This window comes from Hoplias malabaricus, chromosome 9 (genome assembly GCF_029633855.1).
Source record: "Hoplias malabaricus isolate fHopMal1 chromosome 9, fHopMal1.hap1, whole genome shotgun sequence".
NCBI lineage: Eukaryota > Metazoa > Chordata > Actinopteri > Characiformes > Erythrinidae > Hoplias > Hoplias malabaricus.
In genome coordinates, this window is record NC_089808.1 from 22,471,667 (window position 1) to 22,492,815 (window position 21,149).

The following is a 21,149-nucleotide window of genomic DNA, read 5'->3' on the forward strand; positions in this document are numbered from 1 at the left end:
TGTTGTAGTAATAATAATCCAATATAAGGTCTATACAATAATAAAGGACCATAGGTAATCCAATTTAGGCTCATCCTAAGATGACCACACGTCAACTTATTTTACATCAAGGTAAGGTTCAAGTCTCAGATGTACACAACGGAGCCAAATTTGGAGCCTCTGTGCTGTTAGTTGGAATCATCTTGTGTCTCAGAGGTGCAAGTACAATTGAAGCATAGCGTCTCTGATGTATGACTCTCAGTCAAATCTTGAGTCTTAACCTAACCATACACTAGAAGACTTTAAAAAGAAGTCATTAACTTTTTAAAAAGTTAATGACTGTTAAGATGGCTCTCCTGACCACCTTAAACCAAACAATCGAGATGACGGGAACATGTTGCCACTCTTGCAAGACTCTTGAGCTTATTAAATTGCTTGTTTGGTTTTAGGCCAGCATTAGATATGTGAGTCTGAGACAAGTCTCAAAGGTGTGACTCTGTGTACAATTCTGAGTCTCAGAGGTATAAGTTTAAGTCCTGGGGCTTAGAGGTAAGAGTTTGAATCAAGTCTCACATGTTTCAGTTAAGAATCAAATTTCAAATCTCAGAAGTGCTAGTTTTTGTCAGGTCTCTAATCTAGAAAGTGTGAGTCTGAGTCAAGTCCTGAGTCTCAGCTGTTGAAATTTGAATGAACTCTTGATATGTGAGTCAAAATCAAGTTTAAAATCTCTGAAGTGCAAGTCCTAGTCAATGCCATTTCCACCAAGTATTTTATTATTTTATATTTCATAATTCACAGATGGAAACCTTGCTAGTACCACTGCTAGGTTAAGAGTAGTCAATCACCCAAAGACGTCCATCCAAGAGTGAATCTGTGGTCAGAAAATGACCATTGATGACCAGCCAGAGAATGACTAACTGAAGGAGAAACTTAGCATGTCTCTAACAAGTTACAGTTGTCTGAATATAAGCTTTCCAGACTTGCCCTTTCTTTCACAACCTGAAATTTGTTTTTAATCCCATCTGAATGGTCAGATGGGTTCTGATGCCCCCAAAACATTCAACAGCAGAAAACAGGATGGTCAGTTTCTTGGACGCAAATCAGGCTAAACAGTAGGCCTGTTTTTATTTTTGGCTCAGATTGCATGAATCATTTCTGCACCTAAAAACACTGGCCTTCTTTCATTTGGGACTGATATGCTGTTGGCATTCCTAGATAAAGCTAATGCTTTACTGACGTTCCTTGCTAACAGTTACACTCCATGTCTAAAGGTTTATAAATACCTAGTATTTAGAATCAGTAACTTTGATCAGTAACTCCAGTTTCATTAAGGTACACCCAGTGTTAAGTCATGCCAAGTGACGACAAGGGGTATAAAATTCCCCAGCATTATTCTCTGTCTGGAGAGATCCAGAGCTCCATTTGATATATCTCTGGAATGGTTTGTTATCCAGAAATAATTGTCCAACACCAAACCTGAATCTCACCACTATCAGTCGATGACTGTTGATACTCTGATGTGGGACTAAATTTAACTGGAGTTCTCCTACCCCTCAGGCCTAAAGAAAGTCGGTGCTGCATAATAAACAACCCCACCTTGTTTTTCTGACTTGCCCTTGTGCTTCTAAACCTCTCCACCCACCCCACCCCAAATGCCTGTTAATGACGAGGCCTTCAAAGGTCTCACTTGCTTTGATGGCAGCTTGGTAATTACTGGCAAAGGATTTAAAACATTTGATTCATCTTCTATCCTGACAGGGAGATAAAGGCACTGGAGGTTAAGTGCCAAAGTCCTGATTAGTGTAAGTGCAGCACTTCTCATATCACTGCTTTTTTAAGGATCAGGTAATTGGAGGGGGTTGGTTTGAGGGGGTGGTGGGACACATTTCCGTGTGCTGGTATCTTTGATATATTTGACCTTGTCTTTGAATAAAAAGCATGTGTTTTTTGGGGACATAAACTGCTTCATTCCTTGCTAACTGCAGAGCATGAACTGTTTGCTTTGATTTTCACCAAGCAGCACCTTCTTTGGAAGATCATCCAGACTTGCTATGATGAGAAAAAGAGACAAAAATATAGTCAAACTAGAAGAAGCAGAATGGCTTTCTATGAATGTTACATCTATAACAATGGAGAAGCATATTAAATAATGTTAAAAAGTATTTATTAGACAATCATAACAAATATTAAGTTGGAATTCAGGGATAAAAATCATAGACATGTTTTTGGACACCTGCTCATCCAACATTTCTTCTGAAATCAGGTGTATTTATGACGATCCAGTTGCTGTGGGAATTTGATGGTGGCCCCATCAGCGACATCAGGTAATGTTGAAAGATAAGTAATGGGTCACAATCACTACTCCAACTCGTCCCAGTGGTGATAGTTTGAGCTTCATCACTCCAGAGAACACCTCTGCTCCACTGCTCAGTGCTGGAAGGCTTTTATGCCCTTCTATCCAACAGCTGCCATTCAGCATACTGGTGTTAGACACATGCAGCAGCCCAAGAGTCATTAGTTTGCTTTATACTTTACTATGGGGATTATACAAGGAGCAAAATGGGTGCACTTTAGTGTTACTCGAAATATTGTCATTAAATATATTGTAATGCCAGGGTCGTTAATATTTAGAGAATAGTGTTTATGAATGTCTGCAATGTCTACAAATGCAAAAATCAACGGTTCTCAGTACAGTGAGAAGCCAGTTGTCTAATAACTTCAGCTCAGAGAAGGCCCTCCTGGTGAGAGCAGATTTTTGAGCTTCCATTGAAACTTGATGGATCTTCTAATGATGACAGCCTGGGTTTTATCTTTGTTCACTTTCTCTGTTCCGTGCTGTGGAGGAGAGGGAGGGTTATTTATTCAGTCAGGCATCAAGAACTGATCTGGAGATTCATTTTGGGAACAGAAAACAGAAGAAGAAAAGCATTACACATGAGCCTGAAGTCACACCACTTAATGCCAAGTATATGCTAGAGGGGTCTACAAACACCAAGTGGATGTATCATGTGGTCAGAGCCGGACCACCCTATACACTCATTGTACCTTGTCTCTCCCTTGCGTCAAGTTAGGGAGATTTATCACATCGGAAAATGAAGCAAATCTATTCTTCAGGATATAAAATAGAGGAAAAAAAGACTCCAAAAGACTGAGCTGCAGGAACAGTTATTCGCAAGGTTGCAATGTTAATAAATAATAGACTACAAACATAGCCACGGGAATATATTTAGAGGTGGCGTGCACTGCGCAGAGGTTCTCCATGACCTTAAAAGCCTCGCTGTGCCACAGTGTCAGGAACTTTGAAGTACAAAAGTGAACATATACTGATGTTTTTATACTGTCTAGTACTCGTTTAAACTTCCCCAGTACAGTCTAAAAGTTCCTTACTCTTCCATTCCACCTTAAAAAAATGACCTAGTTATTTCCAAGTGCTAAGTTCAGCTCTTCAAAGTTTCAGTTTCACCTTAAATTCTGCCACAACATTCACACAATCACACAAAACACCGGCATATTTGACGTTTTTGTTACACTTTAAACAGTGAAGCAGTTATAGGCGCCTGGATAAAAAACAACTGCATCATTTAAGGTAACACAAAACTGCAAGCTGGAGAATAAACAGTGCTGTTTATATATTGTTTTTTGAATAAATGTTGTTTGTTTACATTTTGGCTGTTTATTCTTAAGCAAAAAAAAAAGAGGGAAAGTACAAGTTGAGAGGCAGGTGCAACTGTCAAAATAGGTCATTTTTTTGGCTCACAGAGTTCATGTAGGAAGGCATATCAACATTTTGCTTAGGGCCCCATGAGAATCTGGACTGGCTCTGGATGTAGTTGTTTTGGATGAATTTATAGCTATGGTTAAATGCTCTGGCCTATAATCAGTGTCTAGGTTAGCACACAAGGCTTTTAGACACCACAGGGATTTCCAGTGGTTTATAGCATAAAGCAATGGGATCAGATATAACTTGAGCAACCAGACGATTAGGAATTTGAATGCGCACCATTTCAGAACTCTGAAACATGATCTTCTGTGTGGGTGTGCTCACCTCAGTTGCGTAGTCATGATGCTGAGCGTTAGCGTAGCTGCACTATAGGCTTGAAAGGTTCAGGCCTGCAGGCGATTAAGCTCTCCCCCACCATTCCTCCTTTAAGCAGCTTATCATTAAAGATGCATTAGTAATGAGACATTCCTCTGAATCCAGCATCAGATCAGACCCAGGGGACGCCCCCAAATATGCTTTTGACTATTATAACAATGCTAAATAAATCAACAGTAGAGCAGATGCAGCGCCCTTTCAAACGAAGAACACGCTAGCACATGGAGAAGATGATTCTTGGTTGATTGTAGAGTTATGGAGAGGTATAGAAACATGGAGGACAACAATCAATCAACACCAGGCTCATCTTTTTTCGATATTCAAGCAGTGGCAACATTAGCATTATTACTACAGATTGCAGTGTTCATTCTTAAGAGGCTCTTTTCTTGGTCCATTCTGTGGTCTCCTACTTGTTTAATGTCTGAAATCAAGGACATCAGTAGAGGGAGGTGAGACAGTGGAAGACTTTTGCCTGGATACTGGAACATTGCTGTGAGGTCTTGATTGCATTCCACCACATACATTTTTCTGAGGTCCGGTCCTAATATGAGATATTTGAGATAATATGAGATGTATCCAGTGATCCACAACCCAATGCTTTGGTGTCAGGCATGGGCATAGGGTGGCTGCCCTCTTTATGTCTCTTTGGCAGTGATTTTCTATGGTCATAAGATACTTATCTCCTCCTTGGATCACCACCTTAACGTGGTGGAGGGGTTTGCGTGCCTGCGTGAGCCTAGGAGCTATGTTGTCGGGGGCAATAGCCCCTGGTAGGGTCTCCCAAGGCAAATTGGTCCTAGGTGATGGGCCAGACAAAGAGTGATCCATAAAGACACAGATGAAAAAGACAACGAGGACACAGCCTCCCTTGCCCGGAGCAGGGTTACCGGGGCCTCACCCTGGAGCCAGGCCGGGGGGAGGGGCTCCTTGGCGAGCGCCTGGTGGCCGGACTTTCACCTATGGAGTCCGGCCGGGCTTAGCCCGAAGGGGATACATGGGTCCACTCTCCCATGGGCCCACCACCTGTGGGAGAGGTAGTAATCCGGGTCTGGTGCATTGTGGATCGGGTGGTGGTCGGGGTCGGGGGCCCTGGCGTTCTGATCCTCGGTTACTGAAACTGGCTTTTGGAACATGGAACGTAACCTCTCTGGTGGGAAAAGAGCCTGAGCTGGTGCGCGAGGTTGAGAGGTACCGACTAGATATAGTTGGGCTCACCTCGACACACAGTATGGGCTCTGGAACCAATCTCCTCGAGAGGGGCTGGATGCTCTTTCACTCTGGAGTTGCCCAGGGTGAGAGGCGTAAGGCAGGTGTGGGCTTACTCATAGCCCCCCGGCTTAGCGCCTGTACGTTGGGGTTTACCCCAGTGGACGAGAGGGTAATTTCCCTGCGCCTTCGGGTTGGGGAAAGGGCTCTGACTGTTGTTTGTGCTTATGCACCGAACAGCAGTTCAGAGTACCATGCCTTCTTGGGGACCCTAGAGGGAGTGCTGGAGAACACTCATTCTGGGGACTCCATTGTTCTGCTGGGGGACTTCAATGCTCACGTGGGTAATGACAGTGAGACCTGGAGGGGCGTGATTGGGAGGAACGGCCCCGCTGATCTGAACCCGAGTGGTGTTTAGTTATTGGATTTCTGTGCTCGTCACAGTTTGTCCATTACGAACACCATGTTCGAACATAAGGGTGTCCACAAGTACACCTGGCATCAGGACACCCTAGGCCGCATTTCGATGATCGATTTTATAGTCGTATCATCTGACCTGCGGCCATATGTTCTGGACACTCGGGTGAAGAGAGGCGCTGAGCTGTCAACTGATCACTACCTTGTGGTGTGTTGGATCAGATGGCGGGGGAGGATGCCGGACAGACCTGGCAGGCCCAAACGTGTGTTGAGGGTTTGCTGGGAACGTTTGGCAGAGGAACCTGTCAGAAAGATCTTCAACTCCCACATCCGGCAGAGCTTCGACTGCATCCCGGGGGAGGCTGGTAACATTGAGTCTGAGTGGGCCATGTTCCGGACCTCCATTGTTGAGGCGGCTGAACGGAGCTGTGGCTGCAAGGTTGTCGGTGCCTGTCGGGGTGGCAATCCCCGCACTCGGTGGTGGACACCCCGGGTGAGGGGGGCTGTCAAGCTGAAGAAAGAGTCCTATCGAGCCTGGTTGGCTCAGGGGACTCCGGAGGCAGCCGACAGATACCGAGGAGCCAAGCGGCTTGCAGCCTCGGCGGTCGCTGAGGCAAAAACTCGGGTGTGGGAGGAGTTCGGTGAGAACATGGAAAACGACTTTCGGTCGGCTCCGAGAAGTTTCTGGCAAACCGTCAGGCGACTCAGGAGGGGAAAGCAGTTTTCCACCAACACTGTATATGGTGGGGGTGGGGAGCTGTTGACCTCGACTGGGGACGTCACCAGACGGTGGAAGGAATACTTCGAGGATCTTCTCAATCCCACCGGCACGTCTTCCACAGAGGAAGCAGAGCTTGGGGACCCCGGGGGGGGCTCGTCTATCACTGGGGCTGAAGTGGCCAAGGTGGTAGGGAAACTCCTTGGCGGTAGGGCCCCGGGGGTGGATGAGGTTCACCCCGGGTTCCTCAAGGCTCTGGATGTTGTGGGGCTGTCCTGGTTGACACGTCTTTGCAACATCGCGTGGACATCGGGGGCAGTGCCTCTGGACTGGCAGACTGGGGTGGTGGTTCCCCTTTTTAAAAAGGGGGATCGGAGGGTGTGTTCCAACTATAGGGGGATCACACTCCTCAGCCTCCCCGGTAAGGTCTATGCGGGGGTACTGGAGAAGAGAGTCCGACCGATAGTTGAACCTCGGATCCAGGAGGAACAATGCGGATTCCGCCCCGGTCGTGGAACACAGGACCAGCTCTTTACCCTCGCTAGGATCCTGGAGGGTGCATGGGAGTTTGCTCAACCAGTCTACATGTGTTTTGTGGATCTGGAGAAGGCATTCGACCGTGTCCCTCGGGGTATTCTGTGGGGGGTGCTCAGGGAGTATGGGGTACTGGGCTCTTTGTTACAAGCTATCCAGTCCCTGTACAAACAGAGCAGGAGTCTGGTTCGTATGGCTGGCAGTAAGTCCGACTGGTTTCCAGTCGGAGTTGGACTCCGTCAGGGCTGCCCGTTGTCACCGGTTCTGTTCACAATTTTTATGGACAGAATTTCTCGGCGTAGCCAAGTGGCGGAGGGTGTCCGGTTTGGTGGTCTCAGGATCCCATGTCTGCTTTTTGCAGATGATGTGGTCTTGTTGGCTTCATCGAGCCGGGACCTCCAGCTCTTGCTGGACCAGTTTGCAGCCGAGTGTGAAGCGGTAGGGATGAGGATCAGTACCTCCAAGTCCGAGTCCATGGTACTCAGTCGGAAAAGGGTGGAGTGCTCTCTCCAGGTTGGAAGTGAGATCTTGCCTCAAGTGGAGGAGTTTAAATACCTCGGGGTCTTGTTCACGAGTGAGGGAAAGATGGAGCGTGAGATTGACAGGCGGATCGGTGCAGCGTCAGCAGTAATGCGGGCTCTGTACCGGTCCGTTGTGGTGAAGAAAGAGCTGAGCAGAAAAGCAAAGCTCTCGATTTACCGGTCAATCTACGTCCCAACCCTCACCTATGGTCACGAGCTTTGGGTAGTGACCGAAAGAACGAGATCGCGGGTACAAGCGGCTGAAATGAGTTTTCTCCGCAGGATGTCTGGACTCTCCCTTAGAGACAGGGTTAGGAGCTCGGACATCCGGGAGAGACTCGGAGTGGAGCCGCTGCTCCTCCACGTCGAGAGGAGCCAGTTGAGATGGTTCGGGCATCTGGTTCGGATGCCTCCTGGACGCCTTCCTGGAGAGGTGTTCCGGGCATGTCCAACGGGGAGGAGGCCCCGGGGCAGACCAAGAACACGCTGGAGAGACTATATGTCTCGACTGGCCTGGGAACGCCTCGGTATACCCCCGGAGGAGCTGGCGTCGGTGGCTGGGGAGAGGGAGGTCTGGGTTTCTTTGCTCCGACTGCTTCCCCCGCGACCCGGACCCGGATAAGCGGTGGATAATGGATGGATGGATAAGATACTTATGCAGATAAGTAACTGAATTAATTTTAGTAGGTGTCCACAAAACCTTTGGACATGTAGTGTGTAAGAGGGCCATATTTCACATTCCCCACATGGCTGTTGGCCTCGCTGCAGCTGTGTCATTGGAATGCTAGGAGCGGAATGACCTCGGAAGCACAGATCCTGGCGGATGAAGGAGAAGAACTTGTCTTATACGTGCCAGAGCGCGAGAGGGAAGGCTTTCTTTGAAGTGAAGGTGATGTCAGTCATACGATGGGGAAACAGCTGCTAGGGTTCATTATCACTCATGAGGCACGGCCTAGCGACTGCATCCTCGCAGGCCCTGACACTCGACCCGGCTGTATTTGAGGGATATGATGTAAAGTAAATTCGTTTTGAGTGTTTTGATGTGACCTTTTCGTTCCGAGACGCTTGAATTACAGTGATAGAAAGGGTGATAGAAATTTTAACCATTTATTCATTCATTTTCTGTGACCATTTCATCCTCATCAAGTTTGCAGCAGGTCAGGAATCTATCTCAGGACCCTGGAGCTGTGTGGGAGCAGCACCATTTTAAATGACATACCCATCACTGCATACTTACTTCCATACATCCTTTACGTTGGCACGGATGTTAAGAGTATATACACTAGAGGGTGCAGCTCATTGTCAATAGTTTCTGACAACAGCAAAAATTGTGTCTCTGTCCAGTGCTTTCAGACGTCTGCCAGCAGTTTCATAGACTGCTTTGCGGGGTATTAACATACATCAAGCAGCCATTCTGCACCAGTACACTCACCACACATCAGTGATTAGTTAGAGAGAAAATGCCAGTTTATTCATCAGATGTCCAGAAATGACCACTGTGCTAGATTTATCCATGTGAGTGATCAAAGGCCATGGGACAGAGATGTAGTTTCTTTTATGATTCACGTTTATGTATGAATAAAACTACATACACACTTGCATCCAGCCTACTCCTCCACCTTACCAAGATACTCACACTTAGCTGCAGCTTGGCTTCAAAATATAGCAGAAAACAGGCCATTATCTGACCCAACATATCTGCATTTACAAGAACAAAGGTCACCCGCTTTTAATTGAAAAGGACTTGTGCTAAGAAGAGTGAAAGTAGTAGACTACATTCTGATTTCAGCTTGATATTAAGTCAGGTCAAGTCAAGTCAAGAGAATTTTATTTTCAATTCTGCATATGTACAGGACATAGAAAGGATTGAAATTACGTTACTCACCTCTCCAAGATGCAGTAACATTTAACAAAAAATAGACTAAATTCAACTAAGCTAAGTATATAAATATATGAAAGTGAACAAACAGAATACAAGTGCAGGACATACGATACCAGCAGCTCACTGATAGACATACATGAGACAATGGGACACTGACTGAAGACAATAACCTGATTTGGAGGTAGAACTGGATTAAGGCTTTGAGACCAATGTTCAAGCCACAAAAACAACACCCTCAGGGCATCATCAACTACAGCTATGTTGCTGATTCCATATGACAATACAGGTTTTACAAATAAAACAAAAGGAGGGTGTCACGGTGGTGTGATGAGTAGATTCAGGGAGGCGGACACACTCGCTACAACACAGACTTTAATAATGAAATAACAAAACAAACGAACTATACGAGAAACACGAAATAACATTAACGAGCAGGAACGAGAAACCACAAACGAGAAACACTACGAAGAAACGTGAGCGTGAAACAAACACAATGAAATCATGAACCAAACAAAGAAACAAACCAAGCAACGAGAACGAACAAACAAACTCAAAATGACCGATCCCAGGAAGTGAGGGAAGAGGGCTTAAATACATGAACTAACTAGACACACCTGACACAGATAACGAGGACAATTACTAAGAGGCGGAACAAGAGGTGGAGCGAGTGAACATAAACAAAGCCATGTGAGGAGAAGGAAAACAACGAACAGAGCCACATAGAAAGGGGAAAACAAACCAGAAAGTGTCAAGGTGTGACAGACGCCCCCCCCCCAAGACGCGCAACTCCCGGAGCGCGAAAAACGAGACTCTCCAGGAGCTGGCGCAGGAGGGGGCCAGAAGAACAAGACAAAAAAAAAAACGAAACTAGAAAAGACTCAGGATGGAAAAAGGGAACAAGGAACTAGACTTTAAACGGACATCGGACAGAAGTAGAAAGAAGAGACGGAGATAAGGCAGGAGAAAACACACGTGACTGGACCTTGGGCTGAACACTGAACGGGGACTGAGACAAAACAGGAGCAGATACACGTGACTGGACAGAGGACTGAAGAGGACTAACAGGGAATTTGACATGAGACTGGACAAAGGGTTTAACTGGGAACTGGACATGAGGCAAGGGAACAGGGACCATGACATTAACAGGAACTGAAACAAACACGGTGACAGGGACCGGAATAGAAAAAAAAACAGACAAAGGCACAGGGACAAGGACAGAGACAGGAACCAGAACAGGAACAGAAACAGGAACAAAAACAACTGGGTGGTACCCAGGACTGGCATGTGTCTGTGGGACTGTCCAAGGTGCCAGCCTGGGTACAGTTCTGGGGATTGGCCTCGAAGTCCTTGGGGCCGGAGCCACAGTCACAGGCTTAGAAACGGCCGGAGCCACAGTCACTGGCTTAGAAACGGCCGGAGCCACAGTCACTGGAGTAGAAACGGCCGGAGCCACAGTCACTGGAGTAGAAACGGCCGGAGCCACAGTCACTGGAGTAGAAACGGCCGGAGCCACAGTCACTGGAGTAGAAACGGCCGTAGCCACAGTCACTGGAGTAGAAACGGCCGTAGCCACAGTCACTGGAGTAGAAACGGCCGTAGCCACAGTCACTGGAGTAGAAACGGCCGTAGCCACAGTCACTGGAGTAGAAACGGCCGTAGCCACAGTCACTGGAGTAGAAACGGCCGTAGCCACAGTCACTGGAGTAGAAACGGCCGTAGCCACAGTCACTGGAGTAGAAACGGCCGTAGCCACAGTCACTGGAGTAGAAACGGCCGTAGCCACAGTCACTGGAGTAGAAACGGCCGTAGCCACAGTCACTGGAGTAGAAACGGCTGTAGCCACAGTCTCGGAGATAGGAGCAGCTGAGGGAGCCGTACTCACGGAGACTGGAGACCCTGCGACGATGTCCACGGAGACAGGGGAACCTGCAGTGACGTCCGAGGAGGCAGGCGGAACTGCGACGACGTCCGAGGAGGCAGGCGGAACTGCGACGACGTCCACGGAGGCAGACGGAACTGCGACGACGTCCACGGAGGCAGACGGAACTGCGACGACGTCCACGGAGGCAGACGGAACTGCGACGACGTCCACGGAGGCAGACGGAACTGCGACGACGTCCACGGAGGCAGACGGAACTGCGACGACGTCCACGGAGGCAGACGGAACTGCGACGACGTCCACGGAGGCAGACGGAACTGCGACGACTTCCACGGAGGCAGACGGAACTGCGACGACTTCCACGGAGGCAGACGGAACTGCGACGACTTCCACGGAGGCAGACGGAACTGCGACGACTTCCACGGAGGCAGACGGAACTGCGACGACGTCCACGGAGGCAGACGGAACTGCGACGACGTCCACGGAGGCAGACGGAACTGCGACGACGTCATCCACGGAGGATGTGCGACGACGTCCACGAAGGCAGAGGAATCTGCGACGTCGTCCACGGAAACAGAAGAGGCGGGCGTCGCTCTCATGAAGACAGGAGAGGCGCGCGCCGCCTTCAAGGAGAGCTCCAGGCGTACCATGATGCCTGTAAGCTTCTCCTGAATGTCAGGAGTGGGCGCAGAGCGGTGATTAGGAACTGGGGTCCTAGCGACGACGTCCACGGAGGCAGAAGAATCTGCGACGTCGTCCATGGAGACAGGCGCGGCCGGAAGCGCCGCGCTGAGGAAGACAGGCGCGGCCGTAGGCACCGCGCTCAGGGAGACAGGCGCGGCCGAAGGTGCTGCGCTCAAGGAGACAGGTGCGGCCGGAGGTGCCGCGGGCATGAAGAGAGGCGCGGCCGGAGGTGCGGCTTTTACGGGAGCAGGAGTTAAAACGCCCAGCGGGGCAGGTGCTCGTGCTGCTCGCCGAGCACGAGTTGAGGATTTAGCGGGTTTGGACGCACTCTCGAGGGACTTCTTTGAACGTAGTTCCCCCGGAGATGCGTCCCTGTTAGCCTCATCTCTCATGTCCTGTGATCTGAGGCTAACAGCCCTTGTACATAACGCCCCCCCAAAAATCTCTCCGGACCTGAGGGGGTAATTCTCTGGAGCTGGGTTTTCAGCCTGCTTTCTCCTCCGGCTCCGTCGATTCCCGCTGGAGGAATCACTCGATTCCTGAATCGAGTCTTCTGTTCGGGGGAAAGGAACCAACCCGGAAATGCGCTGAAGCCGTTGACTCCATTCTGAAGCCGCTTTCAACGCCTCCTCCACGGGATCTTTGCGGAACGGGGTACGGCGAATTACACCTCTCTTAAACGGGTAGTCCGTGCTAGCTGTGTCCATTTTTGGATCGGTCATTCTGTCACGGTGGTGTGATGAGTAGATTCAGGGAGGCGGACACACTCGCTACAACACAGACTTTAATAATGAAATAACAAAACAAACGAACTATACGAGAAACACGAAATAACATTAACGAGCAGGAACGAGAAACCACAAACGAGAAACACTACGAAGAAACGTGAGCGTGAAACAAACACAATGAAATCATGAACCAAACAAAGAAACAAACCAAGCAACGAGAACGAACAAACAAACTCAAACTCAAAATGACCGATCCCAGGAAGTGAGGGAAGAGGGCTTAAATACATGAACTAACTAGACACACCTGACACAGATAACGAGGACAATTACTAAGAGGCGGAACAAGAGGTGGAGCGAGTGAACATAAACAAAGCCATGTGAGGAGAAGGAAAACAACGAACAGAGCCACATAGAAAGGGGAAAACAAACCAGAAAGTGTCAAGGTGTGACAGAGGGATTGTAGCTTTCAGGTTAGAAATGTGAAATGATGTTAGAAAACATGTAAAACTCTTTCACGATCCGCCTTAAATCAACATCCACACATAAAAGCAACAAACACAAGTAGGAAAACACTACTTCTGCTTCACTGCTTAAATCATGCCAACATGAATTTTGTAAATCTGGTGCGAGAAATGAAGAGACAGTGTTTACCACAGATTTTGGCCTTCCTTGTCTAGACGATCAGTGGTTTTTATGGATCATCAGATCTGAAAGGTCTCTCATTGTGGACGCTTGTGGCGGACCGCATGTTGTGTCGTGAATAATTAGGTATCTGCTCCTTTCATGCTGCATACATTTTCACACATTAACCTCGTTTTTTTACGAGCCAAGCTGGGAGCACTTCCAGCTGAGGGAGGGTTTGACCGGAGGCCAGATCTTGTTGGCCGACAAATACAATCGCTTCCAACACAAGGTGATTTACATATCGTGTGTCAAGTGAGAACACGCATCTCTGGACTTCAGGATTCCTCCGGTAATTATATGACAAGGATCTCTAGGGGGATCTCTGAGGGGAAAGACCTGATGGCTGTTTTCATAAACCGCAAGGTGTCATAACTTACAGCTCTCCCCTGAACAAGTCAGGAAATGTCCTTTGGGCTTTTCACATCCATGTTTGTGGACACTTTGTACTAGTCTCAATTGCCCAGTGGTTCTTCGTGATAATTTTAGGCATCAGTTTAGAGTTTGTCCTCCCTTTTCCCAAACTGAGAGCACAGGGTCAGTGGGATTATTGACCCTGTGAATAGGGGTAAAATATTAGTCAAAATGACTGGATAACAGGATTACTGAAGCTTGTATCTATCTATGAATAACTCATTCAGATTCGGTCTCAAGCTATTATGGCTAACAGCATATAACAGTTTTATTCTCTTCATTATGCAACACTGTGGGACACTTTAATCCCATGCAGTGAGCTTCTGTGCTTCTGAGTGCTGTGAGACTCTCTCCAGCCCAGGGAGAGGAGCTGTGAATGAGATACATTTATCTGTATTTTCCATCTGTTTACATTCATGCTGCCCTCTGAAACCAGACAATCCATTCCCAATATGGCACCCATACAAAAATAATCATGTTACTGCAACCCATGGTAACCTCAGGGTCATGTGACTGCTACAGTTGTTTATCAACACTTGCCAAAGACCCAAATTCCAATCACATACTGAAATTAGTCCTTGTATACCACATTATTTATGTTTATACTAATGCCATTTCAGAGTTTGCTAATAACAAGATTCTGTAGTCCCTTGTATTCTGTGAATTATGGGTTGTATTTAATTGTAGCTTTAATCTGATATGATATCATTAGTGTCTGCCTGAGTAACTCTTGCTGTTGTGGAGCGTGATTAAGTCAAAGGTACAGAGACCTTTGCCTGAGTAAATACCCCTTAAACATTTTGCTGTAAATACTATGCAACATGAGCGTTTAGTGCCTTTTAACCCAACGTGTCATTACAAGCTACAACAGCAGATGCACTACATGCGGTGCCATGACCCAGTCCGGAAGCTAAGCTGCTAATTTGGACATGATGTGGAAAATACATCAGTCCTTGTTTTCTAAAGAGGCCTGCCACAAGTACAGCATGTTAGACTATAAATTGAGAGTGGAAACTGGTGGCAAATTCTATGGTGGGGGCTGTTATTTTCTGTGTCATGATATCATTAGTTATATTTGAGCTCAAATCTTTCCACAAGACATAAAATTAAATATATAAACTAAAATTTCTCAGCATAGAATTTGAGTGGAGTCTTCTGCAGAATGTGTTATCATAGAGATAATTTGGGCAAAGCGTGCTTCTGAATGCATAACCATGAAGAGTTGAGGATAGAGTAAAATGGTTATCATGGAGACTGATAACTACTGCAAGGTGTGTAACCATGGAGAATAAGAGGCTGTAGCCTGCCGATAGCCATTACCATGGAGACTGGGAGGGTGGGGTCTGCTGTGGACTATGTTGCCACAGAGACTAGGTGAGTACAGCATGCTAACATTTGTTATTATGGAGACTACCTGGGTGGAGCCTGCTGAGAATTGTTACCGTGTAGACTACCAGAGTTTAGTCGGTTATTTGTTACCATAAACACTACAAGGGTGGAGCCTACGGACAGTTGTTACCATGGAGACTACTGCAGCCTGCTGATCAAGGTTGCCATGGATACTACCTAGGTGGAGCCTGCTGATACTTGTTACCGAGGAGGCTACCAGGGTGGAACCTGTTGACAGTTATTACCATGGAGACAAACTGGGTGGAGCCTGCTGGAGATTTGTGTTGCCAAAATATATTATGGGTTTCTGCTATTCACTAGTGTACATGGGTGGTAAATTTCTTTTTGTGGTGCATTGTGTATTTTCGCACACTAAAACTACAAAATTGTGGAACCCCCACATATTGTATTATATAGAAAATAGGGCACTATACTGGACACAGAATTTATGGGTGGAGCCTGCTACACAGTGATGTTCCACTGACTGGAATGGCTGTAGACTTGAGTATTTTGTGGTTTGTTTACACAGCTGGACTAGATACTGTACAAAAAAAACTTAATTCATATAAAAAAATCTTTTAGATGTTGGTGTGGTTTTGTGGTGTCATTCCATATAGTTTAAAGAGAGGGACAGCAATAAATCTTTGGAAATATGCTGTTGCACTCACTGATCTTGTGCTCCAGTATCTTCTTCAGCATTTGTTTTACCTCCAAAGATGGGATCTGATCAAGACAATCAATACTGCATCCAAGAGAGTTACCTTGCTATAATGTTCATGACTTTTGGAAGTAGTGGAAGAAATAGAATTATTCTTTTACTCACTCTGCACTCAGCAAACTCCATGTTGTCCCTGAATGAACCAGATTTTTTCTATAAAAATGGCCCTCCACATGTATGTTGCTGTTTATAATTAATATATAAAACAGTCTATAAACCAACACAGAGTAGGGACACATAGCTCCTTATGCTCCATGGCACATGGAGACCATGCTGTTGTGTGATGCTGTTTATGATCACTTTAAAACAGAAAGTTAAAACATTACCATTTACTTTTGTAAAACACCATATAATAATAACGTTTAGCAGTTTATCCTCCATAGAGTGGGTACTCCACATAGGTGTCATGCCGCTGTATGCTGTTGGTAATAATAATAGCAATGTTTATGTTCAAAAACAAATATTATGTTTATCCATAGCCAACCAATATGAAGCACATTAATCTTGCATTATTTGTTGTTCAAAATGTTCAAAACCCCCTCAAACGCTCCCCCAATGCTTTTCATACAGAAATATTTGCTAGGGACTATGAATGCTTTCTTGCCTTCTGGACTCTCTTTTGTGTGCGGGAACATTCTGGGTCAGTTCTCTTCTGTTCAGATGTAATTCCTGACCGAAAAGGCCACTCACTAGCACAGCGTAAAAATAGAAACAGGAGCTGTGGTCAGTGGCTCAACAATGTCCACACTATTTCCACTACATCACCATAATGAGTGAAGCTGTAACACAGTGGACAGACAAGACAATGTTGCTCCTCCTATTTCTGCTCATTTCTGATGTCCATACTTAAGTACTCAAATAGCGTACACTTCATGTTCAAATATTTTGGGACACCTCTTATAATCAGCAGTACCCACTGTGGACACAGCTATCTCCAAAGACAAGCATGGAATGAACTGGGCTGCAGTGAAGCAGCTGCACATGGGCCTGAGGCCATCGTGCTTAGTGCTAAGTATTAGCCAGAGAGGTACAGGGGTTGGACAATGAAACACCTGTCATTTTAGAGCACAATAATTTATTAGTATGGTGTAGGGCCTCCTTTTGCGGCCAATACACCGTCAATTCGTCTTGGGAATGACATATACAAGTCCTGCACAGTATCATGTATAGCCCGGTCTAGTGTGTTCCTGCTGTCTGTTTCATTTGTCTCCGCCTTTGCTCCTCCCTCTTGTGGCTCCTTTGTGTTCCTGCCCCCTCGTTATCTGTCCCAGGTGTTTCTTGTTTGCGTAGTCTTTTTATAGTTCATGTCAGTGTTTCCTGGTTGTGGGACATTGTGATTGCATGTATGTTTGTGGTTCATGGCTGTGTGTAAGATGCTAAGTTTTTGTGTTCTGCTGTTTAGCCTTCTTGTTTGGCCTTGTTTAATGTTTATCTTATGTTTTAATGTCTTGCCCCTTTAGATCTGTTCTTGTTTACTGTTTAGCCCAGTATTTAGTGTTTAGCCCTTGTGTTTAATGTCCTAGCCTTTGTGTTTAGCCTTGTTGTTTATAGTTTAGCCTGTTTTGTGTTCATCGTCTCTGTTAAGTGTTTAGCCTGTTCTGTTTTGTTCTTGTTTAGTTTCTGTTTTTAGTCTTGTTTAGTATTAGTCCCTTTGTGTTTAGTGTCTAGCCTTGTTTAGTGTTCTTTGTTTTTGTTTCAAGATCTTTGTATTGTTTTTGTTCTATGAGTTGAATTAGTCGTGCATATTGAGTTTAGTAGTCTTTGTCTAGTTCCCTTTTTGTGTTAATTAAGTTTCCTGCGATTACCTCCTCCCTATTCATTGCTCTTTGGCCTCCCCTATGTACCACCACGTGACAGTGGTCAGAGGGATTTTAAGCCATTCTTCTTGCAGGATAGTGACCAGGTCACTACGTGATGCTGGTAGAGGAAAACAGTTCCTGACTTGCTCCTCCAAAACACCCCAAAGTGGCTCAATAATATTTAGATCTGGTGACTGTGCAGGCCATGGGAGCTGTTCAACTTCACTTTCATGTTCATCAAACCAATCTTTCACCAGTCTTATGTGTATTAGTGCACTGTCATCCTGATACACGGTACTGCCTTCAGGATGCAATGTTTGAACCATTGGGTGCACATGGTCTTACTGGTGCAATTAATTAAGTTTGGCCACCAGGCTGGTCCAATTTAGCCATGCAGCCTCCCACAGTAAAATGACAGGTTTTTCAGTTTCATTGTCTAACCCCTGTATTTCCATGGGTATTATACAATCTGTGGATACCCCTACTGAGCTCTTTTATTCATGTGTTCAATGAATAAAAATGATATGTCTACACAATGTCCACTATTTCAGACATACCTACCTTGTTGGTCCACCTTGTAGATGTAATGTCAGAGACAGTACAGCTAACTTGTCGCTGCACACTGTGTTGGTCATACCCTAGTCTTTCATCAGTGGATGCAGGAAGCTGTCAGCTGAATATTTTTGGATTGTGTACTATTCTCAGTTCAGCAGTGACACTGAGGGTTTACACAAACTCCAGTAGCAACTGCTGTGTCTGATCCACTCTTACAAGTATAACACACACACACTGCAATCCTGACTATTGTCAAACGGTGAATGAGGGGTAACAGTGTATGCAATATTAGCCTGTTTTTGTAGCTGTGAGCTGCAGTGTCAGTACTGTAAATAAACAGCCATTTCACAGGTATGTGTTTGAAGTGTAAGGCTAAAGAATGCCCAGAGACAGGTAAGGGGCTGAGCTGAGTGTAATTGTGCGCAATAAGCAGAACGCACTTTTTCTTTCTAGTGATTCAGCAGCACTCCACGAGCCGTGACTTTGAACATGAATTCAATATCAGCCTCAAAGGCCTGACCATCAACTCGGCATGGATCCTCTTTAGAGAGACGCACAAAGAAAACCCTCGGTTTTGAGTAGCTCACAAAACTGCACACCATACGTATGGGCAGATATATCTGGAGGATATGTACATGCAAGTTTGGAAATGAAAAAATAGAAGACAAGAGGTGCCCAGCGGCGCTGACACTCCCTGTTTCTGCACATTACGCTCTGCTACAATTATAAACAGATGGAGGAGGGGAAGTGATAATTTCCTTTTCAAACTCTTTCTTCCTCTCTTTGGATCCACTCCTACCTTGAGTCTTAGGACACTGCTGTTCATCGTCCAGCAGTGACATTTTACAGATATTTAAAAACTCCAGCAGCATGAATGTTCCATCACCCAAAGTCCTAGGACTGTGAATGTCTTCCGTAATGAAACTCCATTCATGGGTTTTAGATTGGCATTCAAGGTCCTGCTGATGTTTACAGTTCTCAAATCAAAAATATGGACGCCTCTGAAAAAACCACGAGGAGTGGGGACCTCGGCGGGAAAGTGTGCCACAGTCTCCCCCTCAGCATTGCTTTTGTTTTTTTTGTTGTTATTTGTTGTGTGTGTGGGAGTTTTATTGTGTTTATTTGTTTGTAGTGAAATATGTTGTTGTTTGGGCATCTCAGGAAAAAGGTTGTCTGCTGGTGTGTGGTGCCCCTGAATCTTGCTACACAGAAGCCCTTATACAGCTTCTTCACTTGAACCTTTCTGCATTTGTGCCCTTTCTAGGGCACATAATAAAGGTTTGCTTTATTATAATACCCATCTCAGAGTCTGCCACAGTATGCTAGTTTTTCTGGTAGCTGGTCTGCTGGAGCTTAGCAGGTCACCCAGTAGGGTCAGACTGGTTGGCAAGAGGCCAGGACTTGTTTTTTCCATGACCAGACTTCCCATTGTTGTGATTTTGGATGAGAAATTAATGCCTCCAATCACCACAACAAACTTTGTGTGCTAATCTATTACCTGTGCTAGTCCATTTTCTCACTACTTCATGACCTCTTTAACCTTGTTTTGGTTACTTAGTACTGTCCTGCAGAATCCACATCAAACTCTGCTCCTGAATGGACTCTTTGACTCATGGTCAGGGAAATGCTCCACAAACAGAAATAAGCAGCTGTGTCAGTGTGAGGGAGGGAAAGCATCAGGGGGCAACAAAGAGAAGCAGAAAGAGCGGCACAGGCAGAGTCAGAGTGAATCGAGAGAGTAGGAAGAAGTGAAAAGATGGAGAGAGAGCGAGAGCGAAGGAGGCTGGAGGTTTAGGAACATTTCAATTACTGCGTACACAGACAACAAAGAGCCACAACACTAGAGACTATAACAGGTTTTAGCCCTGAGGGACTGCTTTGCTTTTTCTCTCTCTTTCTCTTTCTCTCTCTCTCTCTCTGTTTTTTCCTTCACTATTTTTGTCTGTTCCTCTCTCTCTCTCTCTCTTTCTCTCTCTCTCTCCCTCTCTTTCTCTCTCTCTCTCTCCCTCTCTTTCTCTCTCTCTTTCTCTCTCCCTCTCTCTCCCTCTCTCTCTTTCTCTCTCTCTCTTTCTCCCTCTCTCTTTCTCTCTCTCTCTCTTTCTGTCTCTCTCTCTTTCTGCCTCTCTCTCCCTCTTTCTTTTTTTTCTCTCTCCCTCTCTTTCTGTCTATCTCTCTCCCTCTCTCTCGTTCTCTCTCTCTCCCTCTCTTTCTGTCTATCTCTCTCCCTCTCTCTCTTTCTGTCTCTCTCCCTCTCTTTCTGTCTATCTCTCTCCCTCTCTCTCTTTCTCTCTCTCCCTCTCTTTCTGTTTATCTCTCTCCCTCTCTCTCTCTTTCTCTTTCTCTCTCTCTTTCTCTCTCTCTCTCTCTCTCTCTCTCTCCCTCTCTCTCTCTCTCTTTCTTTCTCTCTCTCTCTGTCTCTATCTCTCTCCCTCTCTCTCTCTCTCTCTCTCTCTCTCTCTCTCCCTCTCTCTCTCTCTCTTTCTTTCTCTCTCTCTCTGTCTCTATCTCTCTCCCTCTCTCTCTCTCTCTTTCTCTCTCTCTCTCTCTCTCTCTCTCTCCCTTGCTTCACTTCTTAAAAAAATAATGACAAATACACAGAAAGCAAATATTTGATGTGCAGCTCTTGATGACTGACTTTTCCTCGCTGCTGCAAATGCAAATGGAATTCTATTCGACTGAGTGACTCTTTTACCCCAGGAACGAGCAGGTCTCTATGTGTTAATAGAGCACATCCTCATGACCAGTGTGTGTGCATGGATACTGACTCAATTTGATCGAGCCTATAGGTGTATGTATCTCCACAGAAAAGCATGAAATGAAATAGCATGGTCTGGAGCAGCTACACATGAACAAAAAGTTAACATGCTTAATACCATACATCTCCTAGAGGAGTATAAAGCCTGGAGCTCTGCATCACTGTAGTCACAGGACACAGCTGGCTGGATATTT